This window comes from Ornithodoros turicata, chromosome 1, assembly GCF_037126465.1.
Source record: "Ornithodoros turicata isolate Travis chromosome 1, ASM3712646v1, whole genome shotgun sequence".
Lineage (NCBI taxonomy): Eukaryota > Metazoa > Arthropoda > Arachnida > Ixodida > Argasidae > Ornithodoros > Ornithodoros turicata.
In genome coordinates this window covers 170319218-170333689 of record NC_088201.1, presented here as the reverse complement: position 1 = coordinate 170333689, position 14472 = coordinate 170319218, and the positions used below count along the sequence as shown (strand labels likewise).

Here is a 14472-nt window from a genome sequence, read left to right as displayed (position 1 = left end):
TTGGCTAATTATCAGAGATGCACAATAAATATTTTAATGAAGCCCTTCAGCAGAAACTCCAGACAGCTAGAATTTGACAGAATTCTTGTTCAAGGCATCTCCTATTAAAAAATTGAGAAGCTTTGTAGATGGAGTCAGTGGTTTTCCAAATCACTTCCTTGTAAGGAAAACACAGCCAAACTTCGCATACTGAATGTGGGGAAGCAGAATAACTATGAGGTAAAAGAAACAATAGGAATATAGAAGATGGCTTCTCCAGCTGTGCTCTCTTATGGCAGTTTGTTTCATCAAAAGGAGAATCAAGATTACCTAAGGGTCAAATGTTACATGTCATGCACTTTCCATCATGTCTAAATTATCTGTTTGCAAGAACACCCAATTAAATATTTTCTCTGTTATAACTAGCATGATTTTATGCCACTGTTAGCAAAGTAGCAAACCCTCTCAAGTTAGGCTATACTTACCACAAAGTAGGTCTGCGAATGCAAAGTCTTTGAACGATCTTTTTCCCCTTGCGCCAAACCAGCTGAATTCTGTGGCAAGGTCATTCGTGATAACACGAGACAGGATTCGTGCCACGTGGTCTGCAGTGCCACGGCCTCCAAACATTGCCAGGAATGTACGCTGTATGGTGAGGAGTAAAGCAGAAAAGTCTATTTAGTGTCACTGTACATGTGTCAATGCATACCAGAGGTTAGTTCTATCACAAATTTAACAAGCATTTGATGTCTCGAATGAACGGAGGAAAATATATGTTGAACACATTGGTGAGCTAGGAGAGACAAAACACTTTCAGAATATCCTGTGCTGCGCAGCGTGCGAGATCGGGCAAAGGGAAAGGACTGCCTCTCAGAAGATGTCGTTGTGTGGGGGTTTGAGCGTCCTCTGCAAGGCTCTTTCGTGTCACATTATAGAGATTTTTTTGTTCTGGCTTTAGACTACCTATGGCACAAGAGGCTCCTGCATTGACAGTGTTGTTCTGTTGGAACGAGTGTTGTGTCTGTTTTTGTTTATCTGGGAAAACATTTTAGAAGTTGACTCAAAGCATCACAAAGCACCATATTCAGTGCAACTTTCCAGGCAATTTACAAAACTGATAAGATTTATTATTCATAGGGCTGGTGAATGATACGTAATTTGTTGCTCTATTGTATCACGAACGGAAGTGATACCTCTTTAGGTACCTCCGAAAAATGAAGACTTTCAGGAGCCATTGTTTACAAAAGCCTACCAAAAAATTGCCTCGAAAATTTCATATATCGTAGAGAGGCCTTAGTCTACACACAGAAGAAAAATTAAAATTCGGACTTGATGGATAGGTGCACTGTGAATATTCTTGTCGGCTCAATACGAAGAGCACAGTTAAACAGTGGTACAGCTCCCGACAAAAGTTCACGAAACACCGGAGCGGTGTATATAGCCATCGGAGCGATACCATTGCTGCAAACAGGAGTAGATAGACTTAAAGACAGGTGACAGGGTACTCCATGCACCTCTCAGTAAGTGTGTCCACTCCCGTTGTCTGCTATGATCTCGTTCCGATCAAGAGATACGTCGCTCTGGTGTTCCGTAAATTTTTATCAGCATCTGTACTCTGTATACATGTGGCAAAATCGATTTTTTTTAGTGTTTCAGCCTTTGTTTTTACGACTTTCCAGGTGAATGTCGGCACAGTTCCTCCTGAAGTCAGCCCAGGATGCATGCTAACCCCCCCCCCCCCCACACACACACACACTCATTCCTGCTATACTTTCTCCATTTGAATATAGTCCAGAGGCCGGGAGTAGACATGTGTATCAAATTCAGCTCACCGGCAAGCAACACAGTAAACAACATAAGACCCGATACGTCAAGCCTTGTGTTGGTTATTGCTTACGGTGCACTGAATTGAACACCTCTCCTTCTGTCTACATCTGTATGCCACTGACAGCCACAGTCGCTTCGCAGTGCTAAGACGGAATAAAAAGCCTGACTTCGCCTGAAAACTAACTGCTATCAGTTGAAGCCATTCTGAGTGTTTGCATTCATAACAGTGTTATAATCAGATGAATAAAAAAAAATGACACAGCACTGACAATGCAGGATCCTCCTGCACCATAGCTGGTCTAAAGCCAGAGTAAGATATCACTATACTGTGACAAGAAATAGCGTTGCAGGTGACGCTCAAACCCGCATGCAGCGACATCTTTTCAGAGGCAGTTTTTTCCTCTTCTCCTGTTTTCTGAACCATGCAGAGAATTCAGAAAGAATTTATTTCTCCTGACTTAACAATGGCTTCAATATATTTTTCCCCATTCATTTGAGCCATTAAATGTACCGGCTTGTTCGATTTCAGATAGAATTAGCCCAGAAAACATCCACAAGAATTAGAGGTCTCACTGATCACTGTCATTAGAGCTTGCGCTGTATGCTGATGACATCATTTGAAGCGATTCAGAGCCTTTAAAATACACCTGACTACACATTTTAGTGGAGAGATGTGGGCTTTACACTTCTAGAGTGTGTTGGGGAACAGAACACGGGCATCACGTAAACTGCTCTTAAATGCATACGAAACACAACAATTATGCAAGTTGGCATTCGGCTGCAAAAAGCACCCTGCGTTGTTAGGACCCAAAGCAAAAGAATGATTTGTTAACGAAAGAGCAGCATCCTTCATGCTACTGCCAACCTGTGAACTGCTACTCTCTGCTGGTGACCCTAAATCAGACTGACTGGGACACATATGAAGCTCACTTAAAGGAGCATCTCATTTGAATGCAGTCACTTGCGCAATTAAGCAATGAATAACTGCAGTGGTGTAATAGCTTTCTTTTCATTGGGAGAGCATGTTGCGATTGTGAAGTTCAAGCCGAACCTCCATATTTACCAGCCACTCGCTGAAGTGAGAGTGCTTCAGCTCTCTCTGCTTGGGTTATCGACCCTATTACTTCACCTCGAAGCCTGAATGAGAAAGAGGGCGACAATAACATCGACATCCACAATCTGGCTTTCCACAATAGCAGCATTGGAAGCAGGCAATGCAGATGACGGTTATCATGTTTTTCCTGCCTGCATTTTGTGAGAGCGCAGATGATAGGACAAACAGAACGAAACGACAAAAAAGAAATACCTATCATGGTAATCCAGGTTGGGGTGGCTGCGTTCCAGGTAATGTTGATATGCTAACGACTAGCCAGGGCGAAGATGTCGACATCACTGTCACTCTTTTCTTCCGATTACTTTCTATGTGGAGCAACCTCTGGAGTTGCATTCATTGCAGCATGCAATTTCAGCATATAAATGCTGGACCTCAATCTGGTATTTACGATATGCTCATAATCTGTGGTTAAGGCTAAGTGCTGGTACATAAATTAGCCGATTAACTGCAGAACTGATTTTAGCAACCGCCAAGTCCTGTGACTTTTTGTAAAAATGAAAACCGTGCTAATGCAAACCATGTTTCTTTCTGGAAATGTAACACAGTTGCAGAAAAGGAATTATGTATATCATGCAGTACTTTCTGTAAGTTGAGGAGTACACCGCAGGTGCATGTTTTTTGTAAGAAGTCGATAGACGCGTATTGCTAGCATGGTCTACACATTTTGTGTGCCCCTGTGTTACAAAGTGAAGAACTAAAAAGATAGGAGATTACTTAATTGCCTGGACACAGCAGGGAGAAAAATGTGGGTGGGGGAACACCGGACTTCAAATGCACTTTAAGTTTCATCTGCGTACAGCGCTCTTTCTATTAAAAATGGGGCACATTTCAATACAGACACCCCATAGGAAGCCACTGTTAAAGAGCAATGAAACTATTGCATGTAATGTCAACATTTCATATATATTGGCAAAGATTAATTCGAAAAGTTTTTTCTGTGACTGGCCAAAGGCATGGCAGATGTACCACATTAGGCACCTGGGTAGGAAGAGACAGTGCAATAGGCACCTGCAAAGCTCAAAATATTTACAGGTTGCAAGCATTCCTGTCAAATGAATACACAAGAAAAGGTAGATGGGTAGAAATCCAGCGAACCGGTAGGGATGTAGGAAGAGAAGGCTTGACGTGAGGCAACGTTTGCATTAAGTTCAAGTTGCTCTGTAGAGTACAACACTACCATTGTTATTTTGCTGCTTGTTTTCTGGCACTTGCAATATGGTGCTTTAGTTGGTTTACGGTACATTCGGAGGGAACAATTGCTCATGTATTTGTGACTTCGATGCCTACTAGAAATGAGGTGTGCCACAATGTACAAATGCCATACAAAGAGCCCTTGGTCATGCAAAATCACACATCACTAACCACTTCGGTCTGCTTCTGTTTGTTATTTCGCAGCTGGTTGTCGAACTCCACAAAGTCGTCCAGGTTATTTATAGGCTCCTCAAAAAGCTTCTCGTGCTCGTCCACATCTTTGTGGATGCTCAACTTTGATAGACTGTGACTTAGTTGGCTTGAAATATCTTGAACCTCATATCTGATGGAATGTAGCAATGTCAGCACCCTTTTCTGGAAAGCTGAAAAGCAGTTCATGGTTGCATGGGTATAGGTTAGGCACATGAATATGGCAGCCATCGGCAAAGCGAGGCAGTGACAGGCCTTGAACCGGCAGTCAGGATATACAGGCTCAAGTCCTGTCGCTGTCTAGTTTTACAGAACTTCAATATTTGTATATTCATGGTTCTGAGGTATGTGAATCTTGCTTGTTCTATCCTTTCACGTGTTAGAGTCTCAGAAGAACATGTTTCCATGATGTTTACGAGATGTCGCCGCCTGGTTTTGTGCTGTCCGTACAAGACTGTTCGTGAGCGAGAAAGAATGCAGCAGAGACAGGGAAGTGCGTGCATGCCTCATTGAAGCCCCGTGGTAAGGGAAGACGGATTTGAGGGTGGACGGTGTTCAGTACAAGCCTCATACACTCAGCAACTTTTATTGGGGTAGTGTATTCAAGTAAAGCAATACAAAACTGGCAAAGGAAAACAATACTTTTAGTCTGCTAATTTTCGAGTCCGATCAGCAAAATTAGCCTAATTATAGCATGTGACAATGAATACAAACTGCCACAATAAGTGGAAAAGCTTTCAAATGCTTTTAACTTGCAAACAAGACTTTGATTTTGCCTATTTTTAAACAACACAGTATCCTATATTACTTGCCGCTTACCTGCATTCTCAGCGCTTCCTGGCAGCGCATTTGACCCACTTTTAGTATCTTGGCTATACGCAGTGCTTCCTGATTAAAATGATAAGTACTCCTTTACTCATGGCAACCACAAATTTTGTGTCTAAATGTCGCATTCCACTCACCCTTCACAGCAGGCGAAGTTCGGTGGTTGTGCATATATCCCGCTTCATAGTCATCAGATGCCATTACACAAGACCCTGAAATAGAAACAATGCAAAGCCACTTGTGTACTACCATGCATTTAGCTACCTGACCCTTCCTCACACTCAAAGCAATTTCATCGTCTCAACTGCATCATATTGTAAATGTGACAAAATAAATAAAAAATACCCGGGGCTGACGTTGGTAAAGACGACTGGCTGCTTGATAAGGAAGGTGCAGCAGGTGACCTCTGACTGCTATGGCACATCATAGCCTCCTCAGGTTCATCAGCTGGTGATCGTCAGTTAACATGAGCAGCCGGCACAAGATTGCGTGCAAAGAAGAATAGCGATTGAGAAAAATATATACATGTGGCTTAGAGTAGAAGAACTGAACGAACCCTTGCCTTGTGCACATTTCACAGAGTATCAAAAGATCCTGCAACACCACACACATTGTGTAAAGCATAACTCACCAATATCCTCGTCGTCGCTGTATGGCGGGCAGAATGCTCTCTGGTGAGTTTGTGGTAGATCTTTGCTACTTCGTGACGAGCCTGGCTTCCTGTGTGATGAGATTGGCTTCTTGTGTGACGAGATTGGCTTCTTGTGTGATGAGACTGTAATGGTGTTGTTGTAGGGAATGCGCTTATTGCATCTAGTACAGCGCAGACTCAACGAAACCTATGCACAGTAAAGCAACAGAAATAGTAGTTGAACAAAAATTGTCAAAGTGCTCCTTTAACCTGCCTGCTTGATTGTCGTATAAAAGTGTATGTGGAAGTGCAGCAAGAGGAGGAAGTGTTCCCACCTCATCTTTCGCCTTTCTTTCCCCCAGTTTGATCTTGCTGGTGCTGATGACTGTCTTATTGCAAAGAAAATAAAATGGTAGTCTTGTCACAAGAAAGGAAAACAAATGAAGGTGTGGACACTTCCTCCTCTTGCCGCACTTCTGATTGCACTTTTTTTTAGAGAAAAAAAGCAGGGCTAGAGCAGCATGTTCACTATTTTTTTCCGACTAGTTCTTTTGCTATACTGCACACAGTTCCTGATGGGTTTGCAGTTATCAGTGGAGGACTTCATATTTCAAATTTTGATTGACAAAAATAAATTTCCCTCAACTAGAAATTGGCCAAAGCCTTCCCAAATGGTGACAAAAATTTCCAGAAGATAATTGCCGAAAGTCCCACAATCGTCAGGCGAGTACATTGACAGTCAGATTTTTTTATCACATTCGATGAAACACCCTGTATCTTACGTTTCACACAAGGTGGTGGTGTGGGTGGCTTGGGAAGCGGACTGATGTCGTCTTCATCTGAGCTACTGAAGCTCCGAACAATGCGCCGTCGTTTCCCACGTCCAAGCTCTTGATCAGTGGATAGGTCTGATGTGACCTCTGCAACGGCAAGCTTTTGGCGTGCTTGCTCATAGGTACCTGTATAAGATGCACACTAAGTAGTGACTCACACATGCATTAGAGGGAACTGTTTAATTATACTCACTGAAAAGACCCAATGGCCGACACGTCTGTCTGAACCAATTCTCTGCTGGCATCGTTCCTTCTTCAATGAGTGCCCGCAGCGTATTGCCATTTTTCTCAGGAGGCCACATGCACACCCCCCCGTTCAGCCAATTTACATGAACAATCGCAACACAGTCCTCTTCGTCTGGGAATTTTACGACTGCGAACAGTTTCTCATCTGCAAAGTGTGGAGAAGGCAAAAAATAATTATTGTGATGACACATCCTACACAGCATGGTGAAGTGGTATGATGGCATGGGCAGTCCCGAAAGGGAGCTTCACGCATTTGCGCTCCACGTTAAACAATGGCCATGACTGCAGTGGGGACATATCTGACACTCTATATATACCAAGTATCGCAGATTTGCATGGGTACGTGTAGAGGTCATGCTTTTGCAGGAATTTCCTACCTACTATGTATGGCAGCTGTGCTGGGTGTGCAAGAATGATGTTCTGGATTTCTACTGCGCTTCCATCACTTAGCATGCAGACGCAGTCTCTTCCATTTGCTTGCAACATAAACTTTCCTGGAACTTGAACTTTTTTATACTGCGAACCCTGACAATTGTCAATCACTGGCCCATTGCGGTGTTTTTGGGAAAATGCTATCTGGTTGCTCTGCGGACACTCTGGTTCCATTACGCTTCTCCTTTCAGTGATCCTGTTGACGAGTTGTTCCAATGCCCTCTCAGGTTTCCTTTTCATGTTTTTCAAAGTTTGCATATGGTTTTCAAAAGGAAATGCTGACCAGCTGTCTAACGGTCCATGTGTTCCAGCATCTGCAGCAAGATGAAGAATACCATGGATGTTGTACGATATAAGGTGGCGGCCATATGTTGAAGAAAACATGTCAACAAAGTGCCGAAGCAAACGTTCAGCATACTCCAAATGCCTTTCATAAAGATCTGGGCTGGTCAGGATTGTTACAGCTACGTGCAAGACCAGATAGTTCGCATACATGTCACTGGGTATGACCTGATAAAGTACCACTGGTCCCGTATACAATAACATGGTTCGAAACTCAGTGGCCTTCCACCTGTCAAGGTCTTGCAAGCCACGGGGTTTCCTGTTGAAGTCGGACGGTATATGCTGACCCAGGGCAATGCTCTTCTGCGAAAGTTCTTCACGTTTCTCGCTGTTTATTCTAAATGATGATGCGGCCTTGCACCACAAAAGTAACAACTTTCGCATTGCACCCAAACATACAAGGTGCATATACTCAAGTGGCACCTGCTGCACAAGGTCAATAGGAAGCTCCATCAAAATAGTTGATCCAGTGTGATGCTCTTCCTGGGTTGCAGCTCTAAATGCCGCATCATCTCTTAATGGAGCATTCATCTCAGGAAAGCATACGTGCCCATTTTTGTACGATCCTTTCGTTGTGCACCTTGTGCAGCTGAAATAACCAGAATGAGATTTTACGCACAAGATGAATGCCCTGGCAGGTGCGTCGCACACAAATGCTTTAATTTTGATGGCCACGTGAGTACTGTTGATGAGGGCTCCATCATGAAGTAACTGGTTCACTTCAGAGACAAATGGCTGCAAATATTCATTTACATTACGTGGTTTGTTGTTTCCACAATAAACACCGACAGCAAAGGGCTCACTTTTTTTGCAGTTTACGACATGGCAGAGAATCGGCCAAAACTGCTCCGTTGTGCTTTTTGTTAGGGGCAAACCGTCTATATTCACGTTGAGCAGCAGCACTTCTGGCAGCATTTCTGTGTTCCGCAACGCGAACAGTAGTCCCGATGCGAGTCCAAAGTGATGGTAGTTCCCCGGAGGAATATCTAAAATGTTAGACGTGATTCGGGGAGTTTTAAGCAACGACCTTGCTGAACTTGGGAGATCCGAGAAGGATGGTTGTGTTCGCAAAATCTTCAACAAGCCGGTTAAATGGCTGTGTTTTGTACCCGGTTCCACACTCCAAACCCTCAATTTAGTGCAAAATGTATGCATAACATCTACATCGCTGCAGGCCTGCTCTGTACACAGCGTAGTGCGAAGGCCTTCGTTTGCGCTTTCCAAAGGGGAGGTGCATGACGCCTCGGTACCACGTTGACTGGACAAGAACCACTAGAACCCTCCGTATCATGAGCTTCTGTCACTGCCAATGTTGGCGTCTGTGCACTGACCTGCTCTTCGTTACCGTGAGAAGCTCCGAATTTTGCGCTCGCACCTCCTGTCAGATATGCGTTTTCTTCTGCCCGACATGTCACATCACTCTGCTGTTCAGCGAGCGCATCAGGGTCCACTGTAGCGATCGAGGGACCGTGGTCTGGGGGCGCACGACTTTCAAAACTTTCACTTTCGGGTAGCACATCTTGGGCTACTGTGCTTTCTACATCATGCTGCACACGCCTGTACATGGACCGCTTTGACAACTTTGGCATGTCCCTAGCCTTTCAATGTAGTTCGAAGTGAAATATCAAGGAAATATCTTGCCTGAACTACCCATCTTCAACTTCCGCGCCGAACCACCAAAACACCACGACCATCAAACCGCCGAGGAAGAGGAAGCGGGACGGCCGTGCCAGGCTCCAACAGCTCCCCATAGAGCCCATAGTTTGAGATAATTCACACAACACTGGGCACACGACCAATGAAATTGCGAGGTGGTGGATATTATGCACAACCAGTCGGCCAATCAGGAGCCTCCATGTCTGGCTGGCTTTTTGATCGGTCCTGGCTACCATCGACTTCTACTGGATTTCAGGCCTGCCGCCGTTACTCGGTATTCAAAATAACTAAAGCGATTTTGGGGTAAAATAAAGATTTATTTGATACAAAGCACTAATTCAAAGATCTGATACATGGGCGCACTGTGCGTACAAAGCCCACTGCGTTGCTGACACACTGGGACAAAGTTCGAACATGAAGCAGAACGAACACACCGTTCAACTCTTAATACCGAGCCAGTCTCATGACTGCGTACCATTTCATGATGAGCATCTTCTTTCGCTGCCTGCGGTGCATCCATTATAGCGAAGCGAAAAGCGCGTGTGGCACGTAATCCTGTCTTTATTGACAGTCCTCGAAGTCCAACGGTGCTCGAACTTGTTCTTCACGCTCCGACTCATGAAGCATTCCGCTACCGCAGTTGACAAATTGTTCGTGGTATAACAGTTGTGTCCAGAAACAGCTCAACACGCGTAGACTCACAAGGACGAACTAATAAACCCGCGAACATATTTCTGCAAACTGTTCTGTCGATTGACACCACCGAACACAGGAGGACGACATGCCGGCCATGCTATTTCGAAACTATGCTGAAATGGCCGAGACGCTGTACGCACATGCGCGCTGCAAAATGCGATTTCAAAACGTTCTCGACCAATCGGAGCGCGCGCACAGTCTAGGCCAATGGGCTTGCAACATGGTGTATGGGCGCAGTGATACATACTCTACAGCCGCGTCCGCGGGTACCTGAGGAGGACTGGCCGTGCACTGGCTCAGGCAGTCAACGAGTTTCGAGGAGAGTTTCGTACATTTTCTATATCAATCAAAATAGGTTCAAAAATCTAACACAAATTCAAAAAGAAAGTACATATATGAAAGCCAGCGTAAATTTGTTTGTTGTCTGGTTTTAGTGGGTTTTAGCCACTGCTGAATTTATCGCTGCATTGAGAAATATATCACGATATACGATATCACCTAGACTTATTCTGAAGTAAGTAATTATCTGCAATTGTTATTGGAGATAACTATCATTAACAATTATTGCTACTGAACAAGCGTTGAACTATTTTCCAACACTCTGCACCGAGCACCATTTGCAATCGGTGCTACTATCGATGCTATTTCAGGAAACTGAATAGTCACTTCAATCCGTATCCAATCCGGCGTGAGTTATGGTTGCGTGTGTGTTCGTATCATGGTTCATGTCCTTAACTTAAAAACCCGGGTTTTTAAGTTATGGATCTATACCACCAGCTCTCTTGCTACCTCTCTATCCTCTCCTTATGGTTCATGTGTTCACTCTAGTTCCAGCAACTACACACATACGATGCTCTGGCGATGTGCCAGTCGTGATTGTGGTGTTTCTTAAATATTGTGGTGCCCGCTGTAGGAAGTGTAACCCCGCGTGTGGAAGTACGCCGCGTAGCTTCATAATACTCATCCCACAACGACATCGGTCGACGACGTCACTGCAGTTTGTACCCATGTCGGACGTACGCCGGGGATAAAATGCTTCTTTGTTTCCGTACACAGATAACGTTTTGTATTTGCCAGAACAGAGCGTCTGAAGGACGGAGCTTTTTTTTTTTTGTGATTTCCCAGGTCCACGGTTTTCTCTTGCAACCACCAACCGTGTTATCGTAGTTCGCAAGTGGAACTTAAACAAAAAGAACACCTGTAATCGCAAACATCGTTTCATCGGGGGTGCTGTAAGTTAATAACACACCGTCAATGGCGTAGCCACGGGGGGCTAGGGGGTGCTCGAGCCCCCCCTACCTGCCACGACGGACCCACGCAAATCGCGCAAATCCGAGGAGAAAATAATATATGGGGGGGGGGGCAGTGTGACGATCGCTAAAGTTCTTACAGTTCATGGCGTCTATCTAATCGGCACTCTTGAATGGTTTTCAGAGTATGAGCTTTTCAAAATCCTTCCGATATCGTGACACCCCCTCATTGGACATCACTGCGTAATCGTATTGTGAACGCCCAAATCAACCGCATTTTGCGGTGTGCACAAGTATATTGTGTGTTGTCGCGCCCAGGATCAGCGGGGGGGGGGGGAGTTTTCGTATCGAGCCCCCCCTACCTTGGCGGTCTGGCTACGCCACTGCACACCCTGTAGGTCAGCGCTAGAATTTGGTACCAAATATATATTGAATATGGCAAACAAAACTTGCATAATAACTTTGAATCACTCGCTCGTGGTTTATAACACAATTTAAACCACTTGTAGATTGTTTAAATTCTGTGTTGGATGTGGAAGATCTTTCCTGAACCTCTTTTTTCGGTTGTATCTTTTTACCTGGTTAAAAAGCAGAGGTTACATGGCTAAATGAAAACTTTGCACATTCAAAACAACAACTCTTTGCATTATTTATACATTCCTCTTTGCACCGCTTTTGGGTTTTTGCCAAAAAGACATCCGGTTTCACAGACAGCACGCTCTGCGCCAACCACTGTGCTGATTGATACAGTTATCGCTTCTGATTTGAGGACAGAGAAGGTCGTATACGCCTTTTTCTGACGATTGAAATTGCCACGAAGAGGTGTACGACTCTTCAACGAAAGATTTAATTCTGCATGGCGGCTGGCTCCGAGTGTCCTTAGTTGCGGAAGGACCGGAAGTCGTGGCGGGGGCTTGTTTATGTTTACCCGAGAATGTAATGCATACATGCAAGGCATTTGGCGTTTCGTGGATCACCGGAATGTTGGCCAAGACTTGATGCATTCTCTGCATCATGAACAATACTATGCTATGGCAGGCTAAGAGCTTTAAGGGCAGTAGGTCAATAAATAACTTGTAGTAAATGTTACTAATGCCCGTGAAAACCATATCTACACAAAGCGTATGCTTCTCAGTAAAATGAGAGAGTGTCCTAGCGTCCTTACGCACACAAAACATATGCACATACAGTGTTGTCACTTTGCTTTACATTACTGATTTCTAAACAAATTTTTACTGGGGACATGGTGAGCATTGTAGCGTCAAACTTGCTCTCACATGAGTCGAGACATGTATGCGATCGAGGAATCTCTGCAGCAGTACAAGATGAGTAAATGCTCTGTAGTGCATGTAACTAAGATCTACAAAATAGATATTCACACAAAGCATACGCTTATCACTTTTTCCGCACATATACGCTTAGCACTTAAGACACGCAAAATGTGAAACACAGATGTGTACACAAAAGTGTGCAGAAAATTTGTCATTAATTTGCTGGAATAACTTCTTGATCTCTAAACAAAAATTTGTTTACAAGGACATGGTGAACGTATGGGCCCTGAACTTGCTAAGTAATAAACCGTAATCGTTCTCTATGTCTGCATGCCACGGTGTCCTTCAGAATAACTTTGGCCACAGCAATCACGTGCACAGGACTTTCAGCAAACTGTCACGCTTGCAGTGCACATTTAGCCATTGTCTCTCTGCAATGATCTTAAATGTACTGGTGATAAGTGGCTCCAAAGCAACACATACTCTTTGCCCAGACATAAGCACACCACAGCGAAGGACATTTGCACAAATAAAGAAGGATAAAATACACTGAAACTAGCATTCATAAAAAGAGGTAGCTGCTCCTACTAGTAAAGAAGGATAGTGATACAGCCAAAAAAGGCTATTTGTTTTGTTGAAGAGGTGACAAGCAGCTCACCAATGTGCTTCGGGTTTTCTTTACTGAAGTACATTAGGACCGCAAAGTTTGAATAACCATGATTGATGATGCGAGAGGCAGCTCAATCAGATAATGATCTTTAAAACTTTCAGCATTGTCTTCTGTATTTTGCTGTGCCCTCCCTGGTGGTTCTTGGTGGCTTTGCATCAGGATTATATGCCACTGAGGTCTGGTGCAACTTTCAAAAAGGTCCACAATCGGTAAACTGAAACGTGGTTACAGGCTCGTGCATGACAGCAGCCATGTGAGCTGGAGTGTCTATTAGCAGCCGCTAAGGATATCAACCACAACATATATGAGCCGTTACTGCTTTTACTCATTTGTTGATTCTTTTTCAAAGTTTACGCTGACCCATTTCTGTGCCGTGCTGGCTCTGGTGGGACAGCCTGCGGATATCCTCGGGACAGTTGCCGTAGCGTGTCCCGTGACGGACGTCCTGGGTAATCCGAAACTTGTCCCGTATGGGACGCGGACGACGGGACCGAAATGGGACATCCTTGGGACTCTGTGTGTCGTCTGGGTCGTAAGTCCTGTATTTCTCAAACAGTTCTAATTTGGAGTTCTGAATTTAAATGTACTACTTATGGTCTGGTGAAGCAGAGGGCACACGCTACAAATTAGAAGAGTATTAGTATCTGCGAACTTGTATCAGCAGGTTATGTACCATTCAAAACTGTTGTCTTCAGATTCCCGGAATGACTCAACAGCTGGTTCCACCAGTGGTGAAGATATTGTCATATCATGCACCTGCAAGGAATTAAGAAGTTAAAATTTGGAACAAAACAAGCGCTTGTCCTAACTGTGGGCATGAGGGTGTATGGACAATAGGAGTTCAAATCACTGGAGAAATGTTGAGAGGTGTTGAAGGTAAATCATCCGTTTGCATGCTTTTACTTCAGATTTTCACTTTCTTGTTAGTCACAATGGAAGCCTGTGTCGCTGATATAAATGAAGAATACGGTCAGTATCTAGCACACAATTTATCTCCTACTTATATTCTCCTGCGACAGCTCAGGGCTCCCCAGGGGAAGGGGGATATTGCGTTTGTTACATTACGTAGCGTAGGCATCACAAAAAATTTGAAATGCATGAACTATATCTATATATGTATTATTCCTGTGTGTCGGTAAATACATACCTCGTGTGCACTGGTGCTCGCACCGTCAGATGTCGCAAGGAGAAACACTGGTGCCGGGACTGCGGTCCGTTTTAGACGTTTTCGGACCGTCCGCTGCTACAATTTCGTACGACTCGTCAGAGGAATGGGTTGAGCAAATACGGCGTGGATCA

General features: G+C 44.2%; 1 long non-coding RNA gene across 1 annotated transcript; it reads right to left on the bottom strand.

The window, feature by feature from the left end:
• Positions 1–514: 514 nt before the first annotated feature.
• LOC135372844 (uncharacterized) lies at positions 515–5195 on the bottom strand. Its single transcript, XR_010416132.1, has 3 exons — positions 5141–5195; positions 4283–4494; positions 515–624 (listed from the first exon to the last, which is right to left on the bottom strand). It is a non-coding gene; the product is annotated as an uncharacterized LOC135372844 (long non-coding RNA).
• Positions 5196–14472: the final 9277 nt, after the last annotated feature.